Source organism: Mus caroli, unplaced genomic scaffold, assembly GCF_978045245.1.
Source record: "Mus caroli unplaced genomic scaffold, Mus_caroli_1 scaffold_10, whole genome shotgun sequence".
Taxonomy (NCBI): domain Eukaryota; kingdom Metazoa; phylum Chordata; class Mammalia; order Rodentia; family Muridae; genus Mus; species Mus caroli.
This window is the reverse complement of record NW_028227265.1, coordinates 12,134,977-12,152,498: the sequence shown is the minus strand read 5'-3', so window position 1 is coordinate 12,152,498 and position 17,522 is coordinate 12,134,977. Positions and strand designations below refer to the sequence as shown.

The 17,522-nt window shown below is 49.5% G+C and overlaps 1 protein-coding gene across 2 annotated transcripts in view; it reads left to right on the top strand.

The window, feature by feature from the left end:
* Positions 1 to 17,522, top strand: part of Cmip (c-Maf inducing protein) — a 207,695-nt gene that overhangs the window by 44,833 nt on the left and 145,340 nt on the right. The window contains exon 1 of one of the 2 annotated variants that reach the window (XM_021169932.3): positions 14,718 to 14,855. The exons of the other annotated variant lie outside the window; for it this stretch is intronic. The gene's annotated coding sequence lies outside the window, so the exon portion shown is untranslated. Of the gene's footprint in view, positions 1 to 14,717; positions 14,856 to 17,522 lie in introns of those variants that run through there. 2 annotated transcript variants of the gene reach the window in all.

Here is a 17,522-nt window from a genome sequence, read left to right as displayed (position 1 = left end):
TTTAGCTTGGTTTTTGGCAGATTTGGGATCTTTTTATTTTAAATACTTTTGGTTGATATTTTTATACATAATGTATTTTGGTCATATTTATTATTTGTTACTCTCTTATTCCCTGCTCCCATCTGACCCCCCCCCTTCATTCTACTGTGTTACTCAGCTGCTTTCCTAGTGGTTGTTAGCATTCTGTTAGCAACAGCCAGGTAGGCCTGACCCACTCTAAAAGGGGCTCCTTGCCCCCTCCCCCCTCTTGTTCTCTTCCTCTTGCTTCCCTCTTGCTTCTCTCTTGCTTCTCTCTTGCTCTTCCTCTCCCCTTCCCATCCATTTCCTTCCCCCACCCCTTTCTCCATGTTAGCATGTTAGAGGCCTCCTCTCCTCTCCTCTCCTCTCCTCTCCTCTCCTCTCCTCTCCTCTCCTCTCCTCTCCTCTCCTCTCCTCTCCTCTCCTCTCCTCTCCTCTCCTCTCCTCTCCCCTCCCCTCCCCTCCCCTCCCCTCCCCTCCCCTCCCCTCCCCTCCCCTCCCCTCCCCTCCCCTCCCCTCTCCTCCCCTCCCCTCTCCCCTCCCCTCCCCTCCCCTCCTCCTCCCCCTTCTCTCTCTCTCTCTCTCTCTCTGCCTTTCTCTGCCTCTACTACCCTAACTCCCTCTTCCCATGACCTGAATAAACTCTATTCTATACTATACCATCCTGTGGCTGGTCCCTCAGGGGGAAGGGATGCCTTGGCATGGGCCTGCGTACACCTGACTACACCCCCATAGAACATACTCTATTTCTCTTTATCTTTTTATAAACGCATCACTGTGAGTTCGCAAGGGCTAGAGTTTGAGCAGTTCGAGATCCCTCTCTTTTGCCTTCCTCCCTTCCCCCGCCTTCCATGCGCCAAGGCCCAAGCACCTGCTTCCTTCGAAGGCACCATGAACTGAACTGACAAAAGACCCCAAGGAGATGGGACATTGTCAGCGTAGGTGCTCTCTGCCAAAAATGTTTAAGAAGTTAAAGGGCTTTATTTGTTTTTTGTTTTTTGTTTTTTTTTTTTTTTCCTGAGCAAATCTGGTGGCTATCCTTTGAAAAACAGCAAAGGCTGAACACTTCCTGAGGCTTCCTGAAGCCCCACGCCTGGACCTACCAAGAACCCAAGACTCTAGGCAGGCACCCCTAGTTTTCTTGGAGAACACGACATCTGTGCTGGTGAAGTTGGGGCGGGGTGGGTAGGGTGGGAGAGGGGTTGCCTGTCAGTGTCATCTCACAGAGGACTTTCTGAGATAGATCGAGTAACTTGGCAGGAAACAAAACAAAGAACACCGAGCACACGTGGTGACGCAGGGCAGTCGGTGCCCTTCCTATTTTAGGGCCTGTTCTTCTGATTTTTGTTTGCAGTACGGAAGCCTCAGGGGACTCTAGTTCTCTTTTGAGCCAGCCCGATCTTGGCCCCAGGGGGAGCATTGGCAGTGCCCTGGGCCACATGGTGCTCTGGCCTCTTTACTCCTCCTGCTTGACATGTGTCCCACATTCCTGTAGGGGACAGAGAAGGCTGGAGCTGGCTGCTGGCTGTCATTCTGAACAGTGTGTTTGTGTGTCTGTGTTTGTGTGTGTTGTGGGGGGGATCTTGGGACAGCTGTGCTGGGTGTGAGATCCTGGCGGGGGTGGAATCAGATTCTGTCATTAAGGTTAACATTTCCTTACCTGTGAAGTAAGATGACCGCAGGGCCTGTCCTGACTGAACAAATACCCAAGGGACATCTTCTTCCCGATAGGTCTTGTTCTGAGCTGCAAGCCTGTAAGGCAGCTGTGGCCTCGCTTCACCGTGCAGATGGGGAAGAGAAGGCCCAGGCTTGTAAGTCATCACCTGTCTTGCTTGCAGGTGGCCAGGTTGGAGTTCAGACCTAGGAAGCTGGCTCACCCAGTTGCTTCCCTCAAGAGGCCCATCAGGGAAATAGATGACCCCCAGCTGGCTTCCTGCTTGGACAGAGGCAGTCCCAGCATCCTATCGCCTCCATCTTGGTAAAAGGGTCAACCAAGTCACACCGGTTCCATCTTCAGCGGGTCCCATCTTCAGTACCCATAGGTCCTGTCTAGAATGATCTCAGAGGAGGGTGATGTGGTCTCAGAACCTCACCTAGGGTGCTTCGGTTACTCTCAGAACAGAGATGTCTTCATTCATTCAGTCTTGGGAGGTCCATGAGCATCTCACCCACACCAGGCATTTGTGGGGAGACAGCAGTCAGAGCCAGCAGCAGCTCTGGGAAGACGTTGCACCCGAGACCCACCCAGCTAAGAAATTCGAAGTATGGTTCCCCTTGCTTTGCTTGGCAAATCACCACCGCATGGCCATTGATGAGTTCTTGTTTGAATTGGAGAGAGAGAGAGAGAGACTTTTTTTTTTTTTAACACTGTGTTGAGTCTTTGAACAGGCCTTAAGGCAGGGCTGCCTCCATGGTGTGCAACCATTTCTGTTCCCAGGACCCTGTTCATCCATTTGTCTCTATTATGCGTCTGCTGCATTGTGTCTCTGGCCTTGCAAGCTTGTGCCGCATTCCAGTTTTCCCTGACAGTGGTAAGCAAGGGAGACTGCCTTGAGCCCCCCACCCCCCTTTGTTCCTGTCTACAGATCTGCTAAGTACAGTGGTTGCAGTAGGTGGCTGAGAGATCCCCTTTGCTAAAGAGTGTCTGTCCCCCTTTGTAAACTTGGCATCTCACACCCTGCAAAATCCTTGCACCTCAGGAAAAACAGGGTAGTGGGCAACCTGTCCTGAAAAGAACCCATCTCTGGGTTACCAGATGCCTCTGAGTGTCTTACTTAGCCAGACCAGACTTTTCTGGTTTTTGTTTTTTTGTTTTTGTTTTTGCAAAGTACCCATCTCGTGGTAAAGCATCTCTAATTTAATGAGAAGGGCCCAGCCTCAGGCATCTTGCAAGTGGCAGTGACTATGACTTTGTAATGCTGTTAGGAACAAGTTTGAGGTCATAAAGAAAGCGACCACCATTCCAACAAGACAAACTTTACTCTTGCTCAAGAGGTTGCTGTGCTTGAGGGACGAGCCAATGCACTGAGACAGGAAGTGCCCCGGGTTTTTCTTTTAGCTCCCGTGGTGGTGGCTGTGTCTTTCCCCATTGGCTACTGTCTGACCTCACAGTCTTATTCAATTGGCTAATCTGAAGGAACTGGTCCCTGTCCCAAGGAGGAAAGTGTCTGTGCTTCAGGCCATCATGGAGTTCCTAAAACAGAGCAGGGGGCCTTTGTGTAAACAAAGGTTTCACTTGCTGGGGAGGATTAAAGTACTGGCAAAGAAGTCTTTGGGCTGGAGAGATGGCTCAGTGGTTAAGAGCACTGACTGTTCTTCCAGAAGTCCTGAGTTCAATTCCCAGCAGCCACATGGTGGCTCACAACCATCTGTAATGAGATCTGATGCCCTCTTCTGGTGTGTCTGACGACATTGACAGTGTACTCACATATATAAAATAAATAAATCTTTTTTAAAAAAGTCTTACAAAGTGAGGGAGATTTAAAAAAATTCCTTTTCCTAAACACATGGTCCCATCCCCAGCACACACACGCGCGCGCGCGCACACACACACACACACACAGAGAGAGAGAGAGAGAGAGAGAGAGAGAGAGAGAGAGAGGGAGAGAGATTGATTCACTATGTGATGCAGTAGCTCAGGCTATTCTGGAGCTCACTGTGTAGCTATTCTCAAACTCACAGAGATTCACTTGTCTCTGCCTCCCAAGTGCTGGGATTCAACCACTATACCTGGCTCTAAATACAAATTTTATAGTCTTTGATAGAAGAGACACACTTGGTATTTCCTACAGTGGCGATAAACTGTGTTGAGATTTTTTTCTCCCGTGGTACTAGACAATGTGGGTTAGCCTTCTGGTCTCAGTGACCTGTCATACATCGCTCCTCTTTTAGATGTGACTCTGGCCATTCTATCTCCAAGTGGGTGTGTGGACATGAACTCTTAACTCTCTGTCTTCCCTTTTGTTCTCTGAGGTTGCCTGAAGCCTGTGATCATAGCCCAAATGCCCAAGCCAGACACTAGGCTTGCCCGTGACATAGATGTCTCTGTTACAGAGTGAGAGTAAGCCCCTGACACTAACTGCGCATGTCTCCAGACCCTGGCATCATGTGGCATACACTCTATATTTAAGTCCTCTCTGGAAACCCCTCGTTTTACAAACTGGTAGTTGAGCCTGGTTATTTCCTCAGTGTCTGAAGAGAGGTGCTGGGGGTGGGGGACGCGGGCTGAACCTGCCTCAGTTGCCCTCTTGACCTGGCAGTTCCTGATCTGCATCCCCAGTGGACTTCCAAACCGCTTGTTGTTTGTTAGTCTGTGAAGAAGCAAGTCCAGGAAGCAGGAGGACAGGGCTATAGAACCTTCTAGCCACGTGACATCGCAGCGATGTTTTCGCAGAACAGTCTGGGGTTCCCCGTCAAGAGTTGTGAGAGACCATGTCTTTGACCAGGCCTCTTGAACACCCTGGTTCCAGCAAGTTAAGCTGGGTCCTGCTGCACCACACACAGCCCCATCTGTCAGTTCCTTGACATCGCGCCACCCAGTCCAGGGGACACCACAGAGGGCTTTGTTCCTTTGCTCTCCCAGGGCCACATTGTTAGGCCTCCTTTGAGCATGCCTGTAGCAGGTCTTTGCTACTTTGTGGGGTCTCCTTTCTTCCACCCCTCCAAGCTCCCTAGCCCTAGATAAGAGAGAAAAAAAGGATAAAGGGGGAAAGCAGAGAGATCCCTGAATAAAGTTGGGTTGGAAAGGGGACGAGGTTGTTATCATGCGACTTCCTGCTGATTGGGGGCTTCCTCGGGGCAAGTTTGATCTCTGCTATCAGGATATCTAATTTCTTCTTGTTGTTGCTTCTTCTTTGCGCACAACTACTTAACAAACTGTGACCACCAGCAACCACCAACCACCAACCACCCCTTGGGACCCCTAGCATTTATGTACTCTCTGAAAAGTCCCTAGAATTCCAAATGTCATAAAATTGTGTGTGTGTGTGTGTGTGTGTGTGTGTGTGTGTGAATATATAAAGAAATCAAGAATGCCAAAATTATTGCTACACACCTGCACTCTGCCTGCCAATGAGGCTTAAGGCTCCTCACCTTCTTTGGCCAAGGCCTGTCACTCGGCTGCACTTTTAATTCAGAGACCCTTGTAGGGAGGTGGGGACGGGGAAGAATGGGGGCCTATTAGGAGGGTCAGCTGGATTGTTGTGATTTTTTTTTTTGGCCAGGTCCCTGGGTCTCTGCTCTGGACCAGGATGAGTTTTCTATACCTGGACAGCTGCTGGTTCCATTTGCCATTCATTTCCCTTCTGGTTTCCGAAGGCGGCAGGCAGAGCCCAGGCTGCAAGGCTTCCTTGGCTGGGGCTGTGGGACTGGCCTTCTGCTCCCCATACTGGTGGAGTGAATGATTTTCTGGATTTCCTTCCCATCAGGCCCTGGGAGGGAAGGCTTCGGGAATAGTGTTAGAAAACTGAGGCTTTCTGCCCTACGCTTCTGGTCTCCCTTTGCTGAAACATGTCTGGTTTGAGTCAGGGGTAAGCCTGTTGTTGATGGAGCGCTTAGTAAGTGTCGGTCACCCCATTGTCTCCTTTTCATCCTCTGGCAACTTGAGCAGGTGGGGCTGGTCTTAGCCCCATTTATGGAAGAAACTCAAAATAGCATTAATTCATATGAGGCTCAGAACGAGGCCTAGGGAGGTTAAGAGACCTTTTCTAGGCTGTGAAGTTACGAGTGGCCTATCTGGGATTAGATCTAGGTTTGTGACATTCTGGGCTTGCAAGTGGGCACTTACCGAATTGTACTCTGAGACAGCCATCAGAAAAAAAAAGGGGTTTGAGAAACATCTCCCCACATCCCCCTCCTTCAGAGAAAGCTCAGGGAGAGCTTGACCTTGGTTTCATGAGAAGTGAAACTTGGCTCGGTTACTTACAGTCAGCCGGTTCATTCTATAGTGAGATCTGATCCGTTAACTGCAGTTTATTGGTCTTTAAAAAAAAAAAAAAAAAAAAGGCAGCAAAACAGAATTGGCCTTGTATCCTGGAAGGGTCATTGGAAACTGGAAGTCAGCGCCAGGGGTGGCTTAAGAGGGGTGGTGAGATATGGGCAAAGGTCTTCCCTATGGAAAGAGCACAATAAAGTTTAGCCTCTGAAACTGAAGTGGATTGGTCTTGTTCCTGAATGTTCCTTGAGGAAAGGACGTTTGTCCCACCCCAGATTTCTGGGGGTTCTGTATACTCTTCCCTGCAGACTTCAAAGAGGACCCGAAACTCCTTCTAAACTGGGGTGTTGCTGCCTGTGGGGAGACAGGAGATGGAGAAAGGCAGGTTGTGTCTGCCCTGTCTTCTTCATTTGACCTGCCCACCCAGAGGAGAAAGGTTGAGTGCTTTAACTAATATGTAATTTAAAACACAGCCCAGAGACCTGGCAGAGGCGGGGGGGGGGGTTTCCTATGAGGTGGAAAGGTGACTGAGTTTAACTGGCGCGCAATTGAGAACGTGGAGGCCTTTTCTGGCTGCGTTCACTTTAGAAGATTTGGCCGAGGGGGCAGAGGTTAAACCATTTAAACCAGGGAGCCGTTTAAAATATTATTTTGCTATTAAGGCAGGCACAGATTTGGAGTGGAATGTGAAATTTACAAGGCTTATGAGATTAAACATGAAGCCTGAATGGAATTCTTGGTTGGGTGACTGGGCAGTACTTTGCTCTGTGTTGAGTTTTTTTTTGGGGGGGGGGGTTGGGGACGCTCAGTAGTGGGGGACTGCTGGGGGATATTGGTCTAGACGGTGGGGCTAGTCTCTTCTATTGATGACTGATTGATTGTGTGCATGTGTGTGTCCATGTGTGTGTGAGCATGCATGTTTATATATGATTGTGTATAGGCTGGAGGTCAAGGTTGGATATCTTCATCTTTCTCTCCACCTTACTTTTTTGAGGCAGGGTCTCTCCCTGAGTCTGGAGCCCACTCCTTCTGCTTTTGGAAAACACGCATGTGCTGACGTATGTTATGTGGGCGCTGGGCATCTGGACCCAGGTCCTCATGTCTGCACAGTATGCCCTTTAGTAACTGAAGTACACAGGACAGGCCTTTTTCTTATCCTGTGGCCGAGCTACCCGTTCTCTCCTCATAGAGGAGAGAAGCACACATTCTTGGCCCTCCTGTCCCAAGATAGTCTAGTCTTAGTAGACAGAAGCGAACACATACAAATTCTATTTCTTTTCCATGCTTGTTTAAACAGATGACAGAATTGTATACACATGTCGCAGGCCGTTTTCAGTCTAAACAATAACAACGGGTTGTTGCCGGCTTCTCTGTGGCTAGGGACTCTTCCTTCTTAGGAATTTATTTAAACATCTTCCTGCAGATGGATGTGTTTCCAGTCCTTGGCTCTTTCAAGTGGCTGTCCTCTGTCCATCTCTGAAACAAATACACGGCCATCCCTGTCTCAGAAATGGGACAGCCTGGTCATAGAGGCGTGTTTCCAAGCCCCTGTGACCTATGGTACCAGTTGACTGCTCTGGCCTGGTCCTTGGAATGCTGCAGAGTGATCAGATTTTGCTACAGGGACCTGAGCAGGTGCCAGGGTGGGGATCTCCCATCCCAGGGCCTTTTCTAGAATGTGCTTAGTCAAACCTGGCACCTTGGGCTAGGATAAGCTGAGGTGAGCGGGTTGAGCCAAAGCTACCTCACTTAAAGAGTGGCATTTGGGTGTGTGGCGTGTGGGTACCTCTTTGTGCCTGGCGACAGTCTCTGACGCCAGCAAAGAATTCCCAAGTGCATTATTTCTGGTCCCCTTTTTACTCTGCTTCCGAAATGGAGACTTTTATGACAAGGTATCGCTTTTTAGGAAGGGCACATTCTTCAAGGAGAAGGCGTGGTACCAGTCCCCACGGAGGGCTTATGGGTAGTGATGCTTACACTGATCTTCCTATGGCATCCTCAGCACATGTCACCCACCCTGTAGTAGGCTTTCACTAGCTCTTCTCCATAGCTGGTCAGATGGGTAAAGAGAAGGTTTTGCACAGGGCAGTCTGCTGGAGTTCTTCCTCTTCATGCTGCTCCCCTTCCCCTCCTCATGGAGTGATGGTGATGGCGGTTTGTACCATTCAGGTAGGGTGCCCTTGGCTGTGGGCATGACATGGGCTCTTTGACTTGGGCTCTCCACAAAGAGGGTCCTTTGTCCTTTCTGTATTGCCCTGCCTCTGACACTCTGGAGTTTAGGACCTTTCACTTGAAAAAAAGCACGGCTGTCTTACCTGTGCCTGGGAGCTGGTCGGTGTTCACAGAGCCATGCTCCGGGGTCCTCCCTCTCCGGCCCTTCTTTCTACAGCTTCCATTTGTCCTGAGAGTCTGGGGCAGTAAGGCCACATAAACAGAGCAGCGCGTCACAGATGGCCTGAGGACGCAGAATTCTGCCTGGACCACCCAAGGCTTGGCCCTGTATCTCTTGGGAAACCCTCTGTCCCAGCTGTACATGCCTGGCCCTGTCACTGTGCTGTTTTCTTGTCTTTCCTGAGTGTTTAGGAGGTGACAGCTGGATACCCTGGAGGGCCAGAGCAGGAAGCAGAAGGAATAAGGATTCCAGCCTGCATCAGTTTGCTTGCCAAATGGAGCCTAGTTTTTCAGATCATTGGCATTAGGGTTTGAGACGAAGGTGCTTTGCTTCTGTCTCGGACAGGGCGTTTGGCCAAAGCCCCACTGACTTTGGCTTTGCCTATAGGCTGAGTGCCTTAAAGGGGCATTGACCAGTGTCTTCAACATCATGTTACCTCGCTGCCTCTCCTTCAAAGCTATGACTTCTGGTTCTCAAGGTCTGATGGAGACCGAAGCTCCTTACATCCATCCAAGGCCTCCACAGAGGATCCTTTATGCCCTTGGATGGGAAACCACTACTCATCAGAGTGACATTGCCCGGGTGGGCCGTATGATTGGCACCTTCTTTACTGAAGATGGTGATGCCAATGACTGGTCACTTGACTGATGGGTGTCTGCAGCTAAGCTTAATCCAGCCTGCTTGGATGGTTTTATTTAACCCTTAGAACAGTCCCCCAGGGGTGGAGTTTTCGACACCAGTCCTGCTTAGTGGTAAACTGAGGTGTTACAGCCAGCAGGACAATCCTTGAAGTCACAGAAGAAGCCACAGAAAGAGCCCAGGATTTAAACCTCGAAGGCGCCATTCCAGAATCATACCGCCGCCCCTTTTGGGTGCTTTGTCAGGGCAGCTGTTGCAGAGGGTTCTCCTTAATTAAAAGAAGCGCAACTCTTCATTTGGGGAAAGCATATGCCAAGATCCAGAAGAGTAGAGTAGTCCCTTCATCCACCTACCAATCAGCTGCTCCAACAGTTAACCCATTCCTGACCTGTCTTGTGGCAGAGCTAACGTGTGGACACCCCTCTGCCCCAGCCACTGCGTTGTTTGAGGTTAAGTGATCGCCAGAAAAAGAGTAGGTGTGTGTTTGTGTGTGTTTGTGTGTGTTTGTGTGTGCTTGTGTGCAGGTGTGCACCCAACTTAAAAGGAGTCTGTTTTCTCCTTCCACTGGATGAGTTCTGAGGGCTGAACTCAGGGCATCAGACTTAGTGGTAAATGCTCTTCTTCTTGGCTAAGCCGTTTCACCAACCCCCTCCACTTTAGTTTTCGAGATAGGGTGGTTTCTTGCTGCATCTGTAGTTAACCTATTCGGTTACACCCGCTGGCCAGGGAGCCCCAGGCACCTCCTGACTCGGCCTCTCTGGTGCTGGAGATGACCAGCATTGATGACCACATCTGGCCCTTTACATGAGTGTGGGGATCTGAACTCAGTTCCTAATGCTTGTGTGGCCAGCACGTTACTGAATGAGCCCAAGTTCTTTTAATTAGTTAGTTAATTAGTTAGTTTTGGAGACAGTGCCTCATGTAGCCCTGTCTTGGAATTCATATAGACAGAGGAAGCTGGCCTCAAACCCACAGGGATTCTCCTATCCTTGCTTCCCTTGTGCTGGAATTAAAGGCCTGGGCTCTTTGAGAGAAATAAGGTCACAGCTACCACACAGATAGTCATTTTCTGTGATCAAAAGCCCAGGCAATATTTTCTTTTCATTTTAAAAAAAAAAGATTTATTTATTTATTTTATGTATATGAGCACGCTGTAGCTATGCAGATAGTTGTGAGCCATTGTGTGGTTGCTGGGAAATGAACTCAAGACCTCTGCTCACTCCAGCCCTGTTTGCTCTGGCCCAAAGATTTATTTATTATTACATGTAAGTACACTGTAGCTGTCTTCAGACACACCTGAAGAGGGTGTCAGATCTCATCACGGATGGTTATGAGCCACCATGTGGTTGCTAGGATTTGAACTCAGGGTCTTCAGAAGGGCGGTCAGTGCTCTTAACTGCTGAGCCATCTCTCCAGTTCCCCAGGCAATATTTTCAAGTTATTTCACCAGGATTCGTTCAGATTAGAGTCCAGACATGGTGGCCTCTGCATGTCTGCTTATTAAGTCTCTAGAGGACTTTAAAATATTTTTTTCAAATCAGGCATCCATCCGGCATGGTTTTCCATATGGAGGCTTGGCTGATTCCTTCTTCACGGTGTCCTTAAGGATTCCCTCTGAGCCTTATATTTCCTGTGAATTTCTGGTTCTCAACGTTTATTGTGTTGTCCCACAGTCCCTGGGCCCGTGTGGCCTCTGAGCTCTGGAAATGCGGGTGGTCCTGATGGAAATGTATTAACACATCAAATGGACATCAGATTTTATAGATTCTGTATAGAGAAAAATAAACTATCTTACGGATTTTTTTTAAAGTAAGTTACATGTTGGGATGATAACATGTTGGCTGTATTGGTGTTAAAAAAATGTGTTATTATAATGACTTCACTTTGTTAAAGATGTAGCTACTAGGGGCTGAGGAGACGGGAGAGTCTGGGGAGTTAAGTGTGTGCTGTGTTAGCATGAGGACCTGAATTTTAATCCTCAGCACCCATATAAAATCGAGGCATGGGGATACAGGAACGACATTCTGAGCTTCCTGGCAATTTACTTGTGTTAAATGAATGTATTGGTTCAATGAGAGATCTTGTCTCAAAAAGTTTGATGTCGATAGAGGTAGACACGGGTTAATTACCTCTGGCCTCTACACGTGTGCACATGTGTTAATACGTGAACATTCACACACATCTCTCTCTCTCTCACACACACACAGACAGACACACAGAATTTCAAACTTACCATTTACAGCTCAGATTGCATCTCCATCGGAGATTGCTCATCCAGAGCAATGGTCAATTTGCCTTGAAAGGCTAGGCTTGAATCTTTGTGGGAGTCCTTCCTGTGCCCCCACTCCACCACGGACCCTTGTGTCTAGCAGTCCTGTTGGTGTGACAGGTGACCCATCTGTTGCCAGCCTTCCCATCAGGGCTTCTGCTAGTGTTTTATTGCTCATTACCAACATGTTGGTGTGCCTCCTCCTTAGCAATTGCAGAACATGCTAGATACTGGGAGCCCGCTTTAGGATTAGATAGACTGAGCCTTTCTGTTTCCAGCTCTTTTTCTCAGCTTAGCTAGCTGGTTGAGATTTTTTGGAGTTCTGTCTGCTTTGTTTTCCGTTGGTGCACACATGATGGATGGCTGCATACTTATGGGGTACACTGTGAAGCTCTCATTCATGCAAATATAAGTGTAATGATCTAGCCAGGGTGATTGGCACACCCATTCCGTTAACCATTTACAGCTTCTTAGGGCGTAAGCAAAGTCCTTTGTGTGTGTGTGGCTATCTGCATTCATCATGGTCAGTGGGACCCAGGATGTAGGGGCTTCTTTCCAGCAGGATAATTGTAGGCGACTCCTCCCTTTAGCCTCATGGCCAGTTCCCAGGGAGAGGCCCCTGTAGAGGAGGCAGGCCAGATCAGCTGGCTCAAGCCCTACCACTAGTAGGTGTTCCGGAAACAGCTGTCGCCTGAAAGATGATCTGTCCCACCACCTGGCCAGATTGGATGCCTCTCTGCTCACCCTGAGACTCTCCAGGAGGCTGGCTCCTCACAGGGCTGGCCTTTGATCCTCTGTAGCAGCAACTGGGACACCTCCCTGGGGTCACACACAGCATACTGACTAGGGAATAGAGCTTCCCCACCTGATTGCTGCTTAGTAGAGGGGTCCTATGGGCTGTTCCCCAGAGAGGAGCTGAATCCCATTTCCAGGCTGAGGTGTTATGCAGGGCTATAGTCATCTTCGGACTACTCCGACTCCGACTTCGTGATGTGATCCAAGCATCCTAATCCTCTGGGGACTGCCCTGTAACACCGGGAAGCCTTTTTGTTAGCATTCTGTCTAAGCTCAACCCATAGTTACCTAGCAACAGCCAGGTAGGCCTGACCCACTATAAAAGGGGCTGTTTGCCCCCTCCTCTCTCTTGTTCTCTTGCTTGCTGTCTTGCTTCTCTCTTGCTCTCCCCTTCCCCATTCCCTTTCCTTTTCCCCTTCTTCACGTTCTCATGGTCATGGCCGGCACCTACTTCTCTCTCGCCCTCTGCCTTTCTCTGCCTCTACTACCCTCTTAGCTCCCCTCCCCATGCCCTGAATAAACTCTGCTTTATATTATACCATCCTGTGGCTGGTCCCTCAGGGGAAGGAATGCCTTGGCATGGGCCCGCTGTACATCCCTTCCCCCATCTCTTCCCCTCCCCCCATAGAACATATCTAATATCTCTTTATCTCTTTATAAACACATCACTTTTCCCTCTTGTATTTGGCTACAGCATTTACTTTGCAATCTCTCGAACTGACTAGCGTCACTGGCCAGCACCATCATGGGGGCTGGAGGAAAGTCCCTGTCTTCTGGTCCCCAAACGGCAGAGACGTTTCTGTTGTAGCTACCACTGCTAGTTTAAACACAGAAAGAAACAAACAAACACCAGCGTCCCCGCAGCCAGCCCTCTCAGTGTTTTCAGAATGTCCATCTCCAAAATAACTGTGTTTATGGAGACCGACTTCCCTCGCTTGCTAGAGACGAGGTTAGGACGTGGCGACACTTCCGCTCTATTTGAGGAACGGATTTGTGCTTGATGCTGTGGTAGGCCAACAGGTGTTCAGTGCTGTGCGTTTGAGGCTGAGGCTGGCACAAAGGAGTGCACATGTCCACTTCCAGGGGATCAGGGGGCATTGAGCTTCTGGACCATAAGGGTCCACTCAGCCGTAGTTGCAAGTGGGCAAGCAGGCTGACTTGGGGAAGGCATGGAGCTCTGGAAGCAGGTTGTTCATTGCAGGTGCTACTCATCGGCCTGCTACCTTGGACAGTTGACTGGGCATGGATGAAGGCTCATTTCTTGAACCACCAAGTAGGGCTGTTGTCAAGGACGACATGGGAGCGCTGGCCTGGCTCCATCCACAGCCTGCACACACAGCCTGCCTGTGCGAGAAGTGGCTAGAGGATTGTAGTCAGCCTGGCAGGCTCCACGGTGTGAGTTTCTAGGGATGAGCTATGGCACTATTACATGTAACTTTCCTGCCTAAAAGGGCTCTTGTGGAGATCAAGGATCAATGTAACAAAGTTCCAAGGAGGGTGCCTGCCTATGGTCTCTGTGTCACTGATGCTCACACCTGTCAGATTAGGTACCACAGGCCCCTTTTCCAGAGAAAAGCTTCAGAGAACAGCACCCTGGGGTGTTCTTGACTGAGGATCTGCTGTGTGTCCCAACAGCCATGAGCAGATCACAGCCTTCTGCTTTCCGGCGGTGGCCTGAGATAGAGGAGTTCCCCAGGGTCTCTTGGCTGATTCCTTGGCAGGGCCTTGACATCCATCCCGGAATGCCTTTTCCTTTGGGCCCTTGTGCCTCCTGCCATCGAGGCCAGAAACAAAGGAAACATGGAGCAACCAGTGTCTCCCTTGAACCCAGCCACGGGCTGCGTGAGGGGTAAAGCTGGCTGGATAAAGGGAACCCATAGTCTTCCTCTGAGCTGGGAGACCTCAGGATACCCTAAATCTCTTCATTAAGAGGTCCTGTTTGGTGTCAGCACAGAGGTTGCATTGGCTCCAGTGGGCAGCTGTTTCAGAAAAGAGCCATTGTGTGCTGTTGAATGCTGTGGCTGTAGGGTCTAGCTGTGTATGTGTGAGCATAAGTTGAGGAGTGGCTTATTAGTTTGAAAGCTAGTCTCAGATGTGTGTGTGTGTGTGTGTGTGTGTGTGTGTGTGTGTGTGTGTGTGTGTGAAATAAAGCCCACCTCTGTTGTTTATCCTATTCTCCATGGTGTGTGTTCTATCAGGCACTACGGGAGTCCTGGAGATCAGTAGGAAGCTACCTCTGGGTCTGTTTCATGGTCTTCTGATTACCGCTTGTAGCCCAGGCTGGCCAGTGAAGTGTGGGTCTATGCACATCGAGGCCTAAGCCAGGAGGAAGCTTGAAGAGTCCCAGTCAGACCCAGCAATAGTTCAGCCTCCACTGGTTTCCCAGGCCCTAGCCCCAGTATCTTCCACCTCCTGCCCCACTGCTCCCAACACACACACACCTCAGTCCTTCCAATACAGAAGTGTGGGCAGCTTCCTCCACTTGCCCTCCATTTCTGGATTTCTCAATGTCTCTCTCCCCTCCTTTTTTTTTTTTTTTTTTTTGCATCTAGTTGCTTCTGTCACCCATGTAACCACTTCTCAGAAGTTAATGTTCAACAGTTTGGATACCTACGTGGCAGGTTAGACCCTGGCTGACCTAGCCAGTGAAGAAGCCATAGCTGGCTTTTCTGAGGTTCAGCATTGTCACCTGACTCTAGCTTGGCCAGCTGTTCTTTTAACCTTTCCCGTTTGCAACGCATGGAGGCTCCCGAACGTTCTTGCCAACCTGCTGATGTGACCTTCCCTTGCAGCCTGGGTTTGCATCTCAGGTGGGTGGCTCATTCTTGACTCTCTCAGACTCCCTCAGAGAGAAAAAATCAAGCTCGTGTCCCCTCACCTTCCTGCATGGTGCCGTGGTTGTGCCGTGTCCTCTCCAGTGTGCTGGAACTTTCTGTGCCCAGAAGAGCCACTCTCTTCACCTGTTGTTCTCTGGAGGGCATGTTGTATCACAGGCCTGGAATATATACGCTGCCGTTCTCCCAACTTGCTAGCGCTCTGTCCTTTCTTGGCTAGGGCCTTTCATTTGTGTCCTGGTTCCTCTTGGGTCCCAGCTATGATTTGTCTCTTTCTGGCTTGATGGCTTCTTGAGTTGTCTTCAAGTAAGCTATAGGCTCCATGGGGGCAGAGGCAGGACAGGCTTGTTCACTGATGTCGCAGCCGTGACTGAGTGCCTGGCTTTAGGTATTTGCGCTTCTGAGTGTCTTCCTAAAAGAATCCCTCTGTGTGGCCAGAGAGGCGCGCCCAAGGATGCTCAGACATCCTTACAGTGATGGAGCGGATGAGAGCATTTGCTGCTTTTACAAAAGCCTAGGTTTAGTTCCCAGCACCCACATGGTGGCTCACATCCCTCTGCAACTCCAGTACCAGGGGATGCTATGCTCCTTCTGACCTCTGTGAGTTCCCACAGGCGCACATACATACATACACTCATGCAGTCATGCGCACAGCTAAAACCAACAAACATACAAACATACATACACACATATGTAAATTATATATAAAATATATAATATAATAATATTATATATATATATATATATATATATATATACACACATTTGAAACATAATGGGAAAGAAAAAAGCAGTTAAGGTTCTTATTAATGAAAGCACAGGTAGGTAGGTACATTAGAGCATGGACACCCAGTAGGATAGGATGTAGCCATGTCAAACGTTGCCACACACTAACATGCCCCTCTGTGGCTAGGTTCCAAAACCTGCCATTCTTCACGACTCATCATTACACAAAAGTGTTGAACAAAGGTATCGAACAGGTGTATCAGTGCCTTAAAAAAAAAATCACCAGTGAGAACACCTTGTGCTGTCAAGAAGGATGGTCTCTGGGGGTGGAAATGGGGCTGAGAGAGGAGTTGGGGAGAGAACCGGGCACTTTGGGCTTCTCACCTCTTCCTGTTTTCTGTACCACTTTGAATTTTACCGACAGCCCCCATGTTTGCTGTAATTGGCAAATAAATTATAAGCTGCTCGGAGCAAGCAAAAGACCTTGGAATCTCCCTTGGCTGCCGCCTTTGGGAGACAGAGAATATTTTCCCCGGAACTCCAGGGCAGTGTGACTCTCTGGGGACTTGGTCGGAAGTGATCCCATCCCTCGGGAATGGCAGCTTTGGAGCTCCAAGTTTCTCCAGAGGCTTGGAAGAAAGATGTAGCCATGGCACAAAGTTGGCAGTGATACGAGACGTCTATTTCAGGGCTGACCTCCCGCCCCGGCCACGGGAACCTTTTATTGGTGGAGGATTTTCTAGGAAAATGAACACAGGGAGGAGGTGTGGAATTTCTTCGTAAGGTGGAGTGAATGCCAGGGGTCCCCATGTGCCAGTGTGGTTGACTGCGTGCACACATGCATGTGTTGGAAGTAGAGGGGGTAGGGCGGGTGACTGTTGGAAGGTGCCCCGCTCTTTGGAAGGCCGGAGTCAGATGGGTGCTATTTCTTGAGTCTGCTTTGAACTGTCTACCGAGCAAAGCCCATGGATTACCTCATGCTACCATTTCCTCTTCAGCTCTCTCAGATCTGAAGACAGCCGAGCAACAGCAGGTCTGCCTGTCATCATTGTGAAATTGTGACCCACCATTGGCTAAGGGTCAGCTTACCTGTCCCAGGGGGCTTGCTAATGTGCAGAACTGGGAACTAGGAAGTGGCAGTATGGTGGCTAATGACCAAGGCCTTCCGGCAGTGGGGGAATTATTGGATGTCCTGACCTGCACTCTGACCTTCTTGGGAACAGACTGTAGGCTTGGAAGGAGCTGGCTTCTAATGTTCTTCCGGGGCCCAGGCCAGACTATATCTTGGTGAAGGAACTGTGTAGACAAGGAAAGAAATGGCAATGGAAAACCACCTAGGTCACTGGGTGCTCAGCGATATAGGTGTGCTTGCTAATAACCCCACCTGCACAGTTTTGTGAGCATCCTGTACCCTCTCCCCAGGGAACGTTGACCAGCAAGGCTAAGGCAGATTCGATGATGCTCCACTTGTGTGCACATCTGTAGCTATTGATTGAAACCTTAACACCCCCATATTTCCTTCTCTCCACCCTTCAGTTTGGGGAGGGGGTTGGAGTTGGGCAGCTAGCTCCCACACAGCTCTGACCTCTTACACTCACATCTCAGGTAGCAGAGGAACCGAAGCAGGGTTCTCGGGTTTGTATGCCCAGCCATTTGCACCAACCCTGGCCTCCAGAGCCCTGCAGAGGTGACAATCTGCATGGGCGAGGGGAAGGAGAGGGCCTGGGGGCCCTGAAGCCAGGCAGGGATGAGGTTGAATCTCAGTCTTCGCTTGGGGATTTTTGAACTTCCCCGAGTCTCACTTATTATCTGTATACTGGAGGTGGTTAGGAAGTGTAGACATCAGGATAAACCAGAAACTGCCAGCATCTCACTCTCTATAATGGGGCCACTGCCACTGCCACGGCCACCACCACC